The sequence below is a fragment of the Culex pipiens genome, unplaced genomic scaffold (genome assembly GCF_016801865.2).
Source record: "Culex pipiens pallens isolate TS unplaced genomic scaffold, TS_CPP_V2 Cpp_Un0001, whole genome shotgun sequence".
In the NCBI taxonomy this organism is placed as follows: domain Eukaryota; kingdom Metazoa; phylum Arthropoda; class Insecta; order Diptera; family Culicidae; genus Culex; species Culex pipiens.
In genome coordinates, this window is record NW_026292818.1 from 1,497,329 (window position 1) to 1,510,957 (window position 13,629).

The following is a 13,629-nucleotide window of genomic DNA, read 5'->3' on the forward strand; positions in this document are numbered from 1 at the left end:
CTCAGATGCTTGTGATGATAAATGTTTGTTGAAATCTGAAAAATTTGTTTCGAAATTTAATGAAATTCATGAAAATCATTTTCTTAGCGATATTTCCATTAGATAACATTTTCTGCAAACTGTTTTCTACAAACTGGTAGCTTCAAAAGTTTTATAAAATGTCTTGATGTAATATGGCAGAGAATTTAAAAAAATATAATAGGAATCTCATGGCTTATTAATTGCTTTCTAATTTGTATCTGGGCAATATGATGGTGTATTTCCATGTCAAATGGTACAGAGAAAACATTTGCATCCGGTTTATTTGGTACTTCTAGCTTTTTATAGGGGTAAACTCAAAGAAATATAGAAATCTGGTAAGGTATATTGATAAGATATTTGATGAATATGTAACAGAATCCATCGAATCTGAACGACCTTAATAAACATTAAAGAATACTCGAATAAAACAAATCTTTAAAAAAAATATTCTGGACCCCCGAAAAAAATTTGCGATTGACCCGGCAAAATCTCGAAAAAAAAAGTCCTTTGAACGATTTTTTTTTCTTTTCTTTAATGTTCCTTTAAAAAATCATTGTTAGTAGTGTGATTGAAACAGACATATTTATCCGTAGATTTAGTAGCACAACTATAACAGATTTTGACAACTGAAGGATTTGAAAAAAATCTAATATTGAAAAACTCCACTTTTGTTTGATATGAGAGACTATGGAAAATGTGTACGACATTTTACTAACTTTTGTTAAACTTTTGCAGTACAAATATATTTCATTTGTTTTAGAGGGAATATCCAAGATTTAACCCCGAAAGAGGAAATTTAATGAAGTCCACTTCAAAACGAGTTTGATGGCTTATCAATTCGACGAATCCAATTTATTAACTGTTATCAACAGGCTCGCTTCTTTTGTTCTAGCCCCAAAATCCAACTTATCTGTCATATCACTTTTGAAGGAATGTCATAGATAAGATGGCTCAGACCAAAATTGAACCTTCATTTTTGTTTTGCCTCCCCTTCCGGTGCTATTTTCGCTCCAAAAAATCTCGGCTTAATTTTCACTTTCGTTCCAGCTGGCATTTGTCGCTGCACAATTTTCCCTGACTGTGCGTCACGCAAATTATAATAAAAAAATGCTTTATTTGGGAACTTTTCCATTGTGTCAATCTGGGAGAGCATATCTTGGGAGAAGGGTGTTACTCAACAGCGAAAGAAAAACAACGCAAAACTTGACAATTTCATCTTGCAGCACCTTATGCAACACCATAAAACTGTAACAGCTGTGAGATAATTTGCCGCAACGACTAAGTCAACATTTATGGCTCAATGCTGATGTTTGTACAATTTCCACCCCGCAAAATTTGCCAGTCCGGGTGCGAAATCGATTTCCGATTAAGATTCAATGGGCCACAATCACTTTCGAATGGTGGGCGATCAGCAGATTTCCATTTTATGCTGCACCCCACCCCTTTTTGATGTTGTCCAACCGAACCGGTGTGTGAAATTTGAATAGTGCCAATTTTAAGCCTTCGTGGCGGCGACGACGGAACTTATCATCCATCTTAATTGTGTCCACCGAGTGTGGTTGGTGGATATCCGCATGGGACACACCAAGACATGAGACGACTGAGGGACTTTCACTGCGCCGAAATCGTGCTGGCATGTTCAACATATTTGCGCATTATCTGGGGGTTGGAATGGACGGACGGAATGACTACCGGAACGACATGCCGAATAGCAGATGCAAACACTTTTTATGTGCGATTGTTGTCAAACGATTGTTACACGGCCACTGAGTCTAGCATTGAATGCTGAATTAGCTTTATGTCTTCATCAGCATTTACGAATGCAAAGTAGTTTACGAAAATTGAATGTTTTGCAATTACTTTGGTCAAGATTAGATTGCATTACAGTTTATTTTTATCTTTTCGTACACATTGCATAACAAGGACTGAAAGTTTTAATTCTTAGCGAATTTTGTGAAGTAATATAGTACATTTTTCCGTCTAAATTGAGGTAAAATTACATCATAAAAGAGGTAATATTCAACGTTCCATAATTACAGCTTCCAGATTAAGGTATACATCATTTGTATTCTCAGGAATTAAAAGATCTAATGTAAAAATGGAATGAAACTTAAATTGCCGAATTTCCAGAAACTTCTTGCCTCAACCACTCACAAAAACAACATTATCAAACTCCCAGTTCGACGTCACCGTCCCTCCCCACGGCCAATGGCTCTAGTGCTAGAGCCTCATTAGGTGCCCATAAAGCACAAAAATGGACGTGGCGGTGGTATTTGGTATTTTTTGGGACTGTGTGTGGTGCAAACCAGCCAGCGTGCGGAGAAAGCCAAAACGCTTCAAGTGGCGTCTGCTGTTGTAGTCCGCTAAGCCGGTTGTTGGGGTTGGCATTCTGGCCCATATGTTGTAACGGTGACATGGTTAGGTGACCAAGGAACCCTGAACCACACTAGTGACCATGGGAGAGGTTAGCTCGGGCTGGACAAGCGAATAAAGGTTAGAGGCTAATCCGAGGGGTTGATTTTGTTTTTATTTGAGGGACTGTGGGAAAATAAGGGATTGTTAAATTCGATAATTTCAGATAGCTACCAAAACTCAAATTTGTAGCTGTTCTTGTAGACAGTTCAATGTATCAGCCAGACGTGCGAATTACTGTGCTGTACAGCAAAATAAACTGAATAAAAAAATGAATCAGATGAAACGTGGGTTCGCTGTCTCTGCTGAAAAAGGCACAAGAGTTGAAATCGTCCACACAGGGCTTTTCATTCTCTTTTTTTACTTGTTCTGCATTTTCCAGCTCTGTATTTTTGTGTCTGTTCTGATGGTGCTTGATGTGTATATATTCATGAAAATTTCTCTACCGTGACGAGTCAAAGAGCAACAGTGAAAAAACGTACGTGAACATTCGAAGCAATATGGGGTAAAAGTGCCAGTGGTGAGCACTCGTTTCGAAAAACATGTTGGTCGACCTTCAGCTACGTTACTTATGACGGCTGAATTATTCAAATTTCCCCCTCATGCTCACCATGTAATTTGAGCAACTGTCTATTAAAAACAGAACCTGGCGAGAGCGATCGATCGCGCCCTGCTCGCGAAACGAGGTCAGTCCAGAGGAGAAAATCGTGTCATACGTGAGGAGCGAGGCTGAATAGTTTCAAGGTTTTATAGCAGTACTTCGGGAACTAGTTTGGAGTGCCCAGCTCATCGGTGGACAAAACCGGTCTTCCCTCTTGCTTCCCTAAGGACAGAATAAAAACACGACCAAGCATAAGCATTCGGTCCAATTCCGAGCGGCCAGCAAAAAAAAAGAGGGAAGTTGTCACCCTCGCGAAACCTGAATATTGAGACCTTGCTTCGAGAAATCTGATCATTCTGAGAGTTTTGCTCTCTGTGTGAAACGAAAGCCGAGTGTCGTTTGCTGGCACTTTGGTGTGTGATAACGGTTTTCCGGATTCCGACGTGGTGGTGGTTGGTGCTCAAACTGGAATCAAAATAAAAACAGCAAGAGCTCACAGCCGCGCAGCAGTAAGACCACATACCGCGGGGTCCGTGAGCTCTGGAGTGGCCTCGAAGTTGGGCCAGGGAGTGATGAGTTGGAAGAAGATGTTACTTTCTGCTGACGTAGATCGCCGCCGCCACTCTGCAAGTCACTTGATGCTGTGCGAGGTGTGATTCGGCGTTGCACAATCAAGCCACGTATTCTCGGTGACATCAGCAGGAAATTTATAGAAGGTGATGATGACGGTTTGGTCATTCTGATGAAAATTAGCTAAGAAACTCAAGGTTGATTTGATGTTCTTGAGGCTAGCTTTACTCTACTACATCATAATCGAGGAATTTCCTTTAAGGTTTTCGCAAACATTACGATTGTCAAATTTGGGAAACTTATAAAATTACAAACAGTTTCAACAAAGTTTATAGGCATTACGTAAAATAAAAAAAGTCTTTCAAATTTGAATAAAAAAGAACGTTTCTAATGGATTTTTTGTTTGATGTCGTTGCTACAGTGCCATTCCGTTTTTGGAAACACGACTTTTGGACACATTTCCTCTCGGCAAAAATTACTCATGAGACTAACTTAATTTTTCTTCTAAATTATTGATCCAATCAAAAACTTCACACAATAATGATTAATTCAAAAATTTATGTTGATTTTTGGCAAGCAGAAATGTTTGAGAAAATCATGTTGCCAAAAAAGGGATTGCACTGTCGTCAAAGCTGGACTTTTGCTTACTGCAAGGGGTATTTGAGATTACTGGTACTAAGAGAAAATAGTTTTTCATCAAGCCTATATGAAGCCTATAAAGCCTACAGTCAATTGTTTTACTCAATTTTACTCAAACAACTCAATATCGTTTTTTTACATATTTGCCTTCCCCACTGTGTTTGTTGGAAGAAAATCATATTTTTTCTCTAAAAAAGTGATGAAAACAATATAATGCGTGAAAAACTAAACAATTATTAAATTGATACAGAACCTTTATAGTCGTTCGAATCTTCAAAAATCATGCAATAATTTCTAAGCTTAATCAATGATGATAATAATACTTGTTAAATGTAAATAATAGGGTGTTTCATCCAAACAAAAAAGTTCTCAGATTACGGCAAACCGAGGTTCCCCTCGTAGAGGATACCCATAGTGACTCTCATGCCAAATATCAGCCCATTTGGTTGAGAATTGGCCTGTCCCCAGCGGTTTAAAGTTTACATGTAAATTACTATGGGATTTCTATGCTTTTCGTTCAATCGTTCCTACAGGTCTGGGAACAACATGGATTCACTCGGAATAAAGACAGGTGTGTAGGGGATGGTTTAATGAACACATTCCAGAAGGAATTAGGGCTGTCCATTCTGTCCCCAAGGTGCGCATTGGATCGACGTCTGGTGTCTCCAGAATCAACGGTTCACCCTTCAAATGTACGCATTGTCCTTAGTATGCTATGACGGCTAGGTGAAAATTACGACGCCCCATGTCAGACGGCGACCACGTGGAGAAGAATCGATTGCATTAATATTACAAAATCATCATGTTACGTTATTTGGAATAGTTCAAATTGTTACAGGAACATCAATAATTATAATTTTATTACTTTAAAATATGTTTCTGAGTCAAAACTTGAGTGAATGCTTTGCCACGTGTTCACCGTCTGACATGGGGCGTCGTAATTTTCAGCTAGCCGTCATAGCATACTAAGGACAATGCGTACATTTGAAGGGTGAATCGTTGATTCTTGAGACACCGGACGTCGATCCAATGCGCACCTTGGGGACAGAATGGACAACCAGAATTCCTTCTGGAATTTGTTCATTGGACCATCCCCTACACACCTGTCTTTATTCCGAGTGAATCCATGTTGTCCCCAGACCTGTAGGAACGATTGAACGAAAAGCATAAAAATCCCATAGTAATTTACATGTAAACTTTAAACCGCTGGGGACAGGCCAATTCTCAACCAAATGGGCTGATATTTGGCATGAGAGTCCCTATGGGTATCCTCTACTAGGGGAACCTTGGTTTGCCTGATTCTGAGAACTTTTTTGTTTGGATGAAACACCCTAGTAAATATGCTGAAAAATATATTTTTAAATTTAAATTGAAAATTATAACAAAAAAACTAATAAAGTGTTTTTTCAAGTTTCGAAAGCATTCATCCTGGATTGGTCAGCACATATTCAAAGAAAATTTACCTTGCAAATTCAAGATTGATCACTTTGTAGCTTATAACAAATTAACTAGTAGCTATAAAAGGTGTGCATCAATCATGTCAGCCTGATGTCATGCCAATTGCCTAGTGTGAAATTATACAAATTATACAGAAAGGGACTCATCAACGATAAAGTCAGATACAATATTTTCATCTTCTCCGAGCTTTCAACAATATTGAAATAAATTAAACATTCCTTTGCGTCAGCAACTTCTGCTAATAACTTCTTCACGAATCATTACACAAATCAATAGAGAGGGATCACTCAAAGTTTGCTCACCGACACGATATGAACCACTGACTGCTTCTACTGCACCACTGCAAACTTCCAATTCCAATGGAAAATTTAATGTGATAATTGCGTCGGCATACATCCATATGAACGAACTCACTCACTCAGTTCTGTTTTGCTTGGTCTGCAGGTTTTGTTCCGGTTACGAACATTCCTTCGTTTTATGATAAAATATACAAAAAGTTAAATTAATTTATAACCAAATCCTAAGCAAAATCGAAACCCAAAAATGGAAATATCCCAAATATGGTCCCCCCCTCAACATCGGAAAGGAAGCCCCAAAATGACAAAAAAAAACAGTTTTATTCCCCCTTCGAAATCGACATTCCCAATGTGTGATCTATTCCACTAGCAGCAGTAGTAGCACACACACACAAGTCCAGTGAGTCTAGCAAACGACGATCCCGAAAAGAGAAGGAAAATGCCAATAATGAGCCCGTTTCCTACCCCTTCTCGCTTCCGTCTGCAGTCATTTCCAACCGGGCTGAGCTAGAAGAGTAACACTTTGCACAAAAGAGCTTTGGATTAAACGCAAAAGAGAGGAAGTCTCTGGCAAAAAAGTATATTCGAAAACTTACTTGATAAGTAGTGATTTTAAATGCTAAAAACTGCATTTTTACGAGGAACAAAATTCCAAAACACACAATTTCACGGCACGTGAAAATTAAACGGAAAAATGTTAAAACGACGCGCGTACTTTTTGTGCTTTATTTTATTTCTTTCTTTAATCAACTTTTTATTCAAATATATTTCTAAATTTTTAACATGATAGAAAATCTTTTTCTATTTTTTTCTTTGATATTTTTAATAACGGAAGATTGTTGACGTTATCTAACGAACAGAATTAGAGTGATATTTGTAAAACTGATGTATAAAAGGCATTGCAACACTAATTTAATCTTGTTCAATGATTTTAAAAATATATCATTAATGAACAAATATTTAAAGTTACTATGTGCTTTTTTGTACTTATCATGCTCGTATTCCTATTTAGACAGTACAAGAGAGTATACTGGCATCGGTATGTTAACACCTAAGCTTTCAGTCATATCCTGCCAACATGATTAATATAACTTACATTTTCTTCGACTTTTTTCATAAAAAAAAATCATGAAGCAAAAAATTACTTTTTAACTAAATCTTCAAAATATTATTTGACCGATTCTTCGGCTCCTTTTCAAAAAAAATCCCAGTTTTTTTCAGCGTTTTGGCTGTAGTGGCAAAATAAAAGAAGAAACCCCCCAATGTTATTACATATTTGGAAAGATAATTGATTTTCCTACACAGAAATATCATGCAGAATGAACCTTCTAGTACCTGTGCTTCCCCTGAAATAAAAATGTAGCGTGACGGGACAACATCGTAAAACTGGACTTTTAAAAGGCACACTACCAAAATCGCTACAGTTTTGCCAGTTTGATTTTTAAAAACGTTTGCTTTTCTACACATTATCAAAAATTAAAAAACTAACCTTTTGCTCCTTGAACTGAACGAATTGGTTGAAATTTGAGTTTTTGCCAGCCATTTCTTTTCGTGACGGGACAACGAAAAGAGTAGATTTATGAAAAAACTCCATATTTGGTCAACACTTTTGGCTTTTGAGGTAAGAAAACGCATTTAAAGCACATTGCAATTATTGGATCATAATAAAAATGAAATCTTTCATATTAAAAATCACATTGAAAATTGGAAAAAGTTACATTTTGGTGTAGCTTCGCTTAGAATCGGTCATTTAAGCTTAGACAATTTTTTTTATTTATATTTTGTTTGGAGATTTTGCTGATTTTTGGCAGAAACATAACAGAAAAAATATGTACTAAAATTGTTTTAACATCTTATGAAATCATGATTTGTTTAAGTATGTTTTCGAAAAAAGACTGATAAATTACTATCTATGATCCAAATAGCAATTTATAATTTTTATACTTGTCTCATCCATCGAAATTTTCAAACTCTTCCTACTGCTTATTTCAATTTAAAATTGTAATCATCCTACCCTTCGAACTGTGTGACAATTTGATGAATCCAATTTTTTTCTGATTTGAATGATTCTTATTTTCATTCAGGTTAGCATTCAATGATTAGTGATTTTTATAACAATGTTATTTAAATGTTTGTTATCCTTTTAATTCTTCTTCGAGCTTTAAAATAGTTTCTATCACGCTATGCAAATTAAAACTAATTTAGTTTACATAAAACTGCTTTGTAGATGTAATAGTTGTTTAACATTGAGCAATTGGCAAATTTGAAGGGATTTTACGGAAATTTCTAAATTTCACGCTGTCCGCGAAATCGTCAAAAATCACTAACTGTAATGATAAGGTTTTTGCAAGCTGTGTTCAAAGTCACATAAAATGCTGTGATTATAAGATTTTGATGAAATCTTTTAAATGTTTGAATCTGTTGTCAAACATTTAATTTTCAAGGTTTTTTGCAGTTTCTTTAAATTTTATGACTTATGCAAATACTTTCACTACCCGTAAAAATTTTTGTAAAAAATGGGTCTAACACATTTGTTTTTTATTCCTAAAAAAATGATTCACAAGATTTAGTTTTTTTTCTGACCTTAATTTTTTTATAATGATTGAAGGCAAAACCATTGAATATATCATTGAAATGAAATACCTTATAAAATTGATTTAATACGTTTTACAAGCAAAATCGGAAATTCTCGTAATCCAGAATTAAAACATATTGAATTATTTGAACGTTTCCATTGTAAGAACTCTTCTACAAACTTCCAAAATGCAGGAAAGAAATTATGCTCATGAATTCATAAGGTATCAATTTTATTAAAATTGCAGTGTCCACTAAGTTCACTTTTTAGTGCTAGAAATCGCGTCTCTCGATAATTATTTGTAAAAACACATTATTCTGCAGAAAAAATATGAATTAATTTATAGCCACAGTCACACAAACTAGATAAATATTATTCTCTTTTGTTTTATTTCTCCATTTTTTTTTAAATAAATGGTCTACATCCATCTAGTTTATTTTTTCAACAAATCCCAAAATATTGTTTTATTTTAATTTATTTATAGTCTTAATGATATAAAATTCACTTTGCGAAACCCCCAGAGAACTGCCCCAAGAGCGAAAATATAACAGAGAAAAGTTCCACGTATGTGTCTGGTTTGGTCTGGTCCGAACTCCCGGGGAAGAAGCGCTTGCGGAACTCCGGTACGGTTGGGTGGACTCACCACATAAGTGTACAGCAGGCAAAGCAAGGAAAAAAAATATGATGGAATTCATAAATTTTTGCACCACCATTTATGCTAAAAACTTACCAATTGGGATGATGAGTCGGGGGCCCTTAAGAGAGCTTTTTTTTGTGCTGCCTCTCTCTCTCTCGCGTAATCCAATTAACTCCCAGAGCAAAGTCACTGCACACGATCCACGCAGATCACACTTGAACTCGTTCCAGAAGCGCGGCGCAGCTTCCAAAAAACTTTTCTTATTTTCCTCTCAACTTCAGCTCACCTCACATGCGCGTGTATATGTGTGAGTATGTATGTGCGTATCTTTTGACTTTCTATACTTAAACTCTTCTTAACTTTTCTTTCTCCACTGCTCGGCGGCGGCGCACCTCTTCTCCAGATGAGCCCCGTGTGTGTGTGTATGTATTCTTCTTTCACTTCACTTCTTCTTCCTTCCTTATTTTGTTATTTCTGAAGAGATAAAATGCCGTTAATTACACTCACACTTCGATCCGAAAATGGGTGGAGAAATATTTTTTTCTCCTAATTTGAATATTTTTTCGCCCTTTTTCCTCGATCTTCGATATCACACTAAGCAGCGGCAGACGACATTCCAAACTTTGACGATCACACAATCAAAAACCAGCCCATTCGTCTCCCCCAAAAACACCCCTCCCAAAGTGCGGTGACTTTTCCTCACTCAACCAGAAAAAGAAAATGGATGAAAATCAAACAATAAAGCTTCCCCCCCGTTGCAAAGTTTTCGCAGCACTGCTTTATGTGGAGCACAGCAAAAGCTCCCTGGAGTTTGTTCTACTTCTTCGCCACACAACCACTCTCGGCTCAGCTTAACTTACGTGCGTACGCAGCCCAGCACGGTTCAACTCGAACTAACCTGGTTGCATTGGTGCGACGGCGCACTGAACTCGGCTTGCATGAGTCTAGTTGGAAAATTGTTGGCGAGAGATGAGAGAGTTGGAGTTGGAGAGAGTTGAAGTTGCTACTAATACACGTGAAGGGTAGAGCTTTCGTAATGATGAGGAGCTTTTTTCATTTGTTTTGAAATTCTGAATCTCAAATTTCAAAACATTGCTTGACACAAATTTGTTCTATTTTATTAAATCATTAAAAAAAGAAAAACCTGCTGTTTTTTTATTTATTCAGCAATCTTCTTAATCCAGTTCATACCTGATCAATTATAGATGATCAACAAATCAAAACTAATCAAACTAGCCTATCAATCGATCAAATCACAGTAAAATCATTTTCTGTAAATAAAATATGGGCAAAATAAATAATTAAATATTTCACTATTTTTCAAGGATTTAATATACATTTTTTGCAATTCCGTCGTGAAACTACTTACTTTGCCTGTCATTCTTGAACGACGAAACAGCCTACTTTCTGTACCAAAAATAATATAATGGAATAGTAACCCTTTTCAAAACAAATGCTGAAAAGTTCTACTTTTCAGCACTGAAATGGATGCTGAAAAGTTGAACTTTTCAGCACTTGTTTGGAAAAGTTGTACTTTTCAAAAAAAATTGAGTTACACGATTCTTTGACTCAATGCATGTACATTTGTCCTATAATTCTGTTCAAAGGGTGTTTTTTCTGAATTGCAAAAGACGTTGTATGGAACTCGCTGCAAAAGTTGATTTTTTCATCACTCGTCGTATTTATCAAACTAGGTGAACGACTCGTGCTGAAAATAGTAGTTTATGCAACAAGTTGCAAAAAGAGGATTTTTTCAGCACGAGTCGTACATTTATCCAACGAGGTTCACCGAGTTGGATAAATACGACGAGTGCTGAAAAAATCAAGTTTTGCAACGAGTTCCATACAACATTTTTTGCAATTTCGAAAAACACTCATTGAGTGAAATTTTAAGTCGAATTTTCATGTATTTTGTCAATAAATCTTTTAAATCAAAAAAATGTTGAAAAGTGTTACTTTTCGAAACAAGTGCTGAAAAGTTCAACTTTTCAGCACCCATTTCAGTGCTGAAAAGTAGAACTATTCAGCATTTATTTTGAAAAGTGTTGCTATTCGATTCTGTTATTTTTGGTACAGAAAAGTAGGCTATTTCGTCGTTCAAGAATGACAGGAAAAGTAAGTAGTTTCACGACGGAATTGCAAAAAAATCCTATTTTTGCAACTTGTTGCATAAACTATTATTTTTTGTTTTTTCATACCCCTGACTCATGGCGGTTTCAAAAATACCCAGAAAGAAAAAGAAAAAAAGAAAATTAATTTAAGACATTTACAAATTTTATTAAATGTTTTTGTTTAAGAATTTTCGCAATTTTTTTTGCTATAATTTTTGTTTTCGCCAAATGTTACATTTTGAAAACTAATGATTGCAAAACAACTGAACTAGTGTAAAATGCATTTTTTTTTTCATTCAAATGTTGAGACTTTGGCTTGTTCGATTCTCGTACCGGGATAAAGAAGTTTAAAATTTTATTTAATGTTTTATTTATTTTTATTTTTTAATTTATTTATTTGTTTTTTTTATAGTCGCTCTTCGGATGGTCTGTATTTCATTTATTGAACAAAAATTTTCTAACTTTTTTAAAATAAAAATTATAAGCAAAATCATGAATACAGGAATCGTTGCGAGTGTTTCAAATCCACAGTAAAAAATAGTGTAAATTTAGATGGTGTAATTTTGGAAAGTTGAATATCGCCTCTTTAATGTTGTAATTTTAGCTCAATTTAGACTGAAAAAGCGGCATTACACCAGAAAATTGGTAAAATTACACATTTTTTCTGACACACAAGATGTACCCCTTCCCAAATGTAATGTTACCATGATTTTTTTTACTGTGCCCTGTAACTATCGCAAATTCCAAATTTTATTGAAAAAATATGACAAAACGCTCTATACATTATTATTTCAGTTATGCTTCTACCAAAAAATTGCAAAATAGCAATGAATTTAGCAGCTGAGCACCCATTTGAGTGCTGAAAAGTTCTACTTTTCAGAACTTGTTTCGAAAATCTATGCTTTCCGGGAAAAACGTTTAAATAAAAAAAAATGATTTTCTCAACGCTCGTTGTATTTATCATCTTTGTTTAGTCTTTTTGGATAAATGTATGACTGTGCTGAAAAAAGTCAACTAAAAATCATAAATTACAATTTGATAATTAAAGGAAATTCTCGAATCTTTGACAGGTTAAGAAACTCAAATTTGTAATGTAAGTAAAATATTTTGCACAGCTATTCATAGAATTTCATACCCATCAACTTTTGTTATTGGTTTCAGAAGAAAATGCTCTTAATAATTTGTAATCAAAACTTCTGAACTGTTGAGTAAGATATTAGGTGCTCGATGGAATTACAAGCCGGTAATTATATGCACATAAACATAATTAATTTTTATTTTTAATGTTTTTAGTTGATTACCCATTGAAAATTGTTTTCTTTTTCAAAATATTACGTAAAATTTCACCCGAAAACAAACCCTAAAACTCAACCAACACTTTCAAACCGGATTAGCTCACTTGAGAGCAGAAAGGCCCAAAATGAGCTTTCCTCTCACCTGCTCAATTTTCAGAGTGTAATTCCGTTGCACATCTTCCAACTCATCTTCCACTCACTCACTCACCACCACACACATTATGCGTAATAAACGTAAGCCGGGTACAAGTTACACCACTCCGTGCCATTGAAAGAGATAGCCCAACCAACTAACGAAAGAAACCGTCCTCACAGGTGTTTTCCTCGCACACTCACAGTCCTCCACAGTCAGGTCTCTTTATCAACCCATAGATATTGTGCTCCTCTCCCATATAAAATACACTCTCTTATGAAACTACCGAGGGAACCTGCAAAACGTCAGCTAATACGGCGAGGAGGGTTCCCCTATTTTTTTTCCTTCACGGTTGAGCGATGGCTGTCACTTCGCATATCCGGCCGTAAACTGGCCCAGGTTCAGCAAACAGCGAGAACGAGGTGAAAAAATGTGCTCTCCAAAGCCCGAAGGGTGGGAGGGGAATCTAATCCAATTGTGTGACCACGCACTTTATGGGCGTTGCGTGACAATTCACCTTAATTATGCTCGAACCAAGTTAGGTCCATTAGAGACCGTACAGATCACCCACACTTTACAATCACCACTTTCCACGACGGCAGCTTTGGCTGAACTGAATTGAGCTGGAATGGTGGCTGCTTCAGGTGTCTCTCAGGTGTCTGTGTTAAGCCGCTTTGACTGTCTGCAGTGAGAGTTGAGAGAACGAGCTTTTTCTCCGCTTTCGTTCATTGAACTAACACTGATTCATGCTTTAGCGTACCTGTTGCACACCTGAGGCTTGGGGTGAACTCTGGTGGTGAGCACTGGAAGTTGAACAGTGTTTTGGTTCTTGTTGGAATAGTTATTAACATAATCAATTCGAATACTTACATTAGCTATCA

At 36.0% G+C, this 13,629-nt stretch overlaps 1 protein-coding gene across 3 annotated transcripts in view; it reads right to left on the reverse strand.

Annotated features, from left to right (window-relative positions):
* Positions 1 to 13,350, reverse strand: part of LOC120417741 (myosin-VIIa) — a 45,936-nt gene extending 32,586 nt beyond the window's left edge. Inside the window, exons 1-2 of one of the 3 annotated variants that reach the window (XM_052711329.1) lie at positions 13,266 to 13,350; positions 9,303 to 9,683 (exon numbers count right to left, since the gene is read on the reverse strand). The gene's annotated coding sequence lies outside the window, so the exon portion shown is untranslated. Of the gene's footprint in view, positions 1 to 9,302; positions 10,274 to 13,265 lie in introns of those variants that run through there. The other 2 variants (XM_052711330.1, XM_039579902.2) reach the window with 2 other exon arrangements.
* Positions 13,351 to 13,629: the final 279 nt, after the last annotated feature.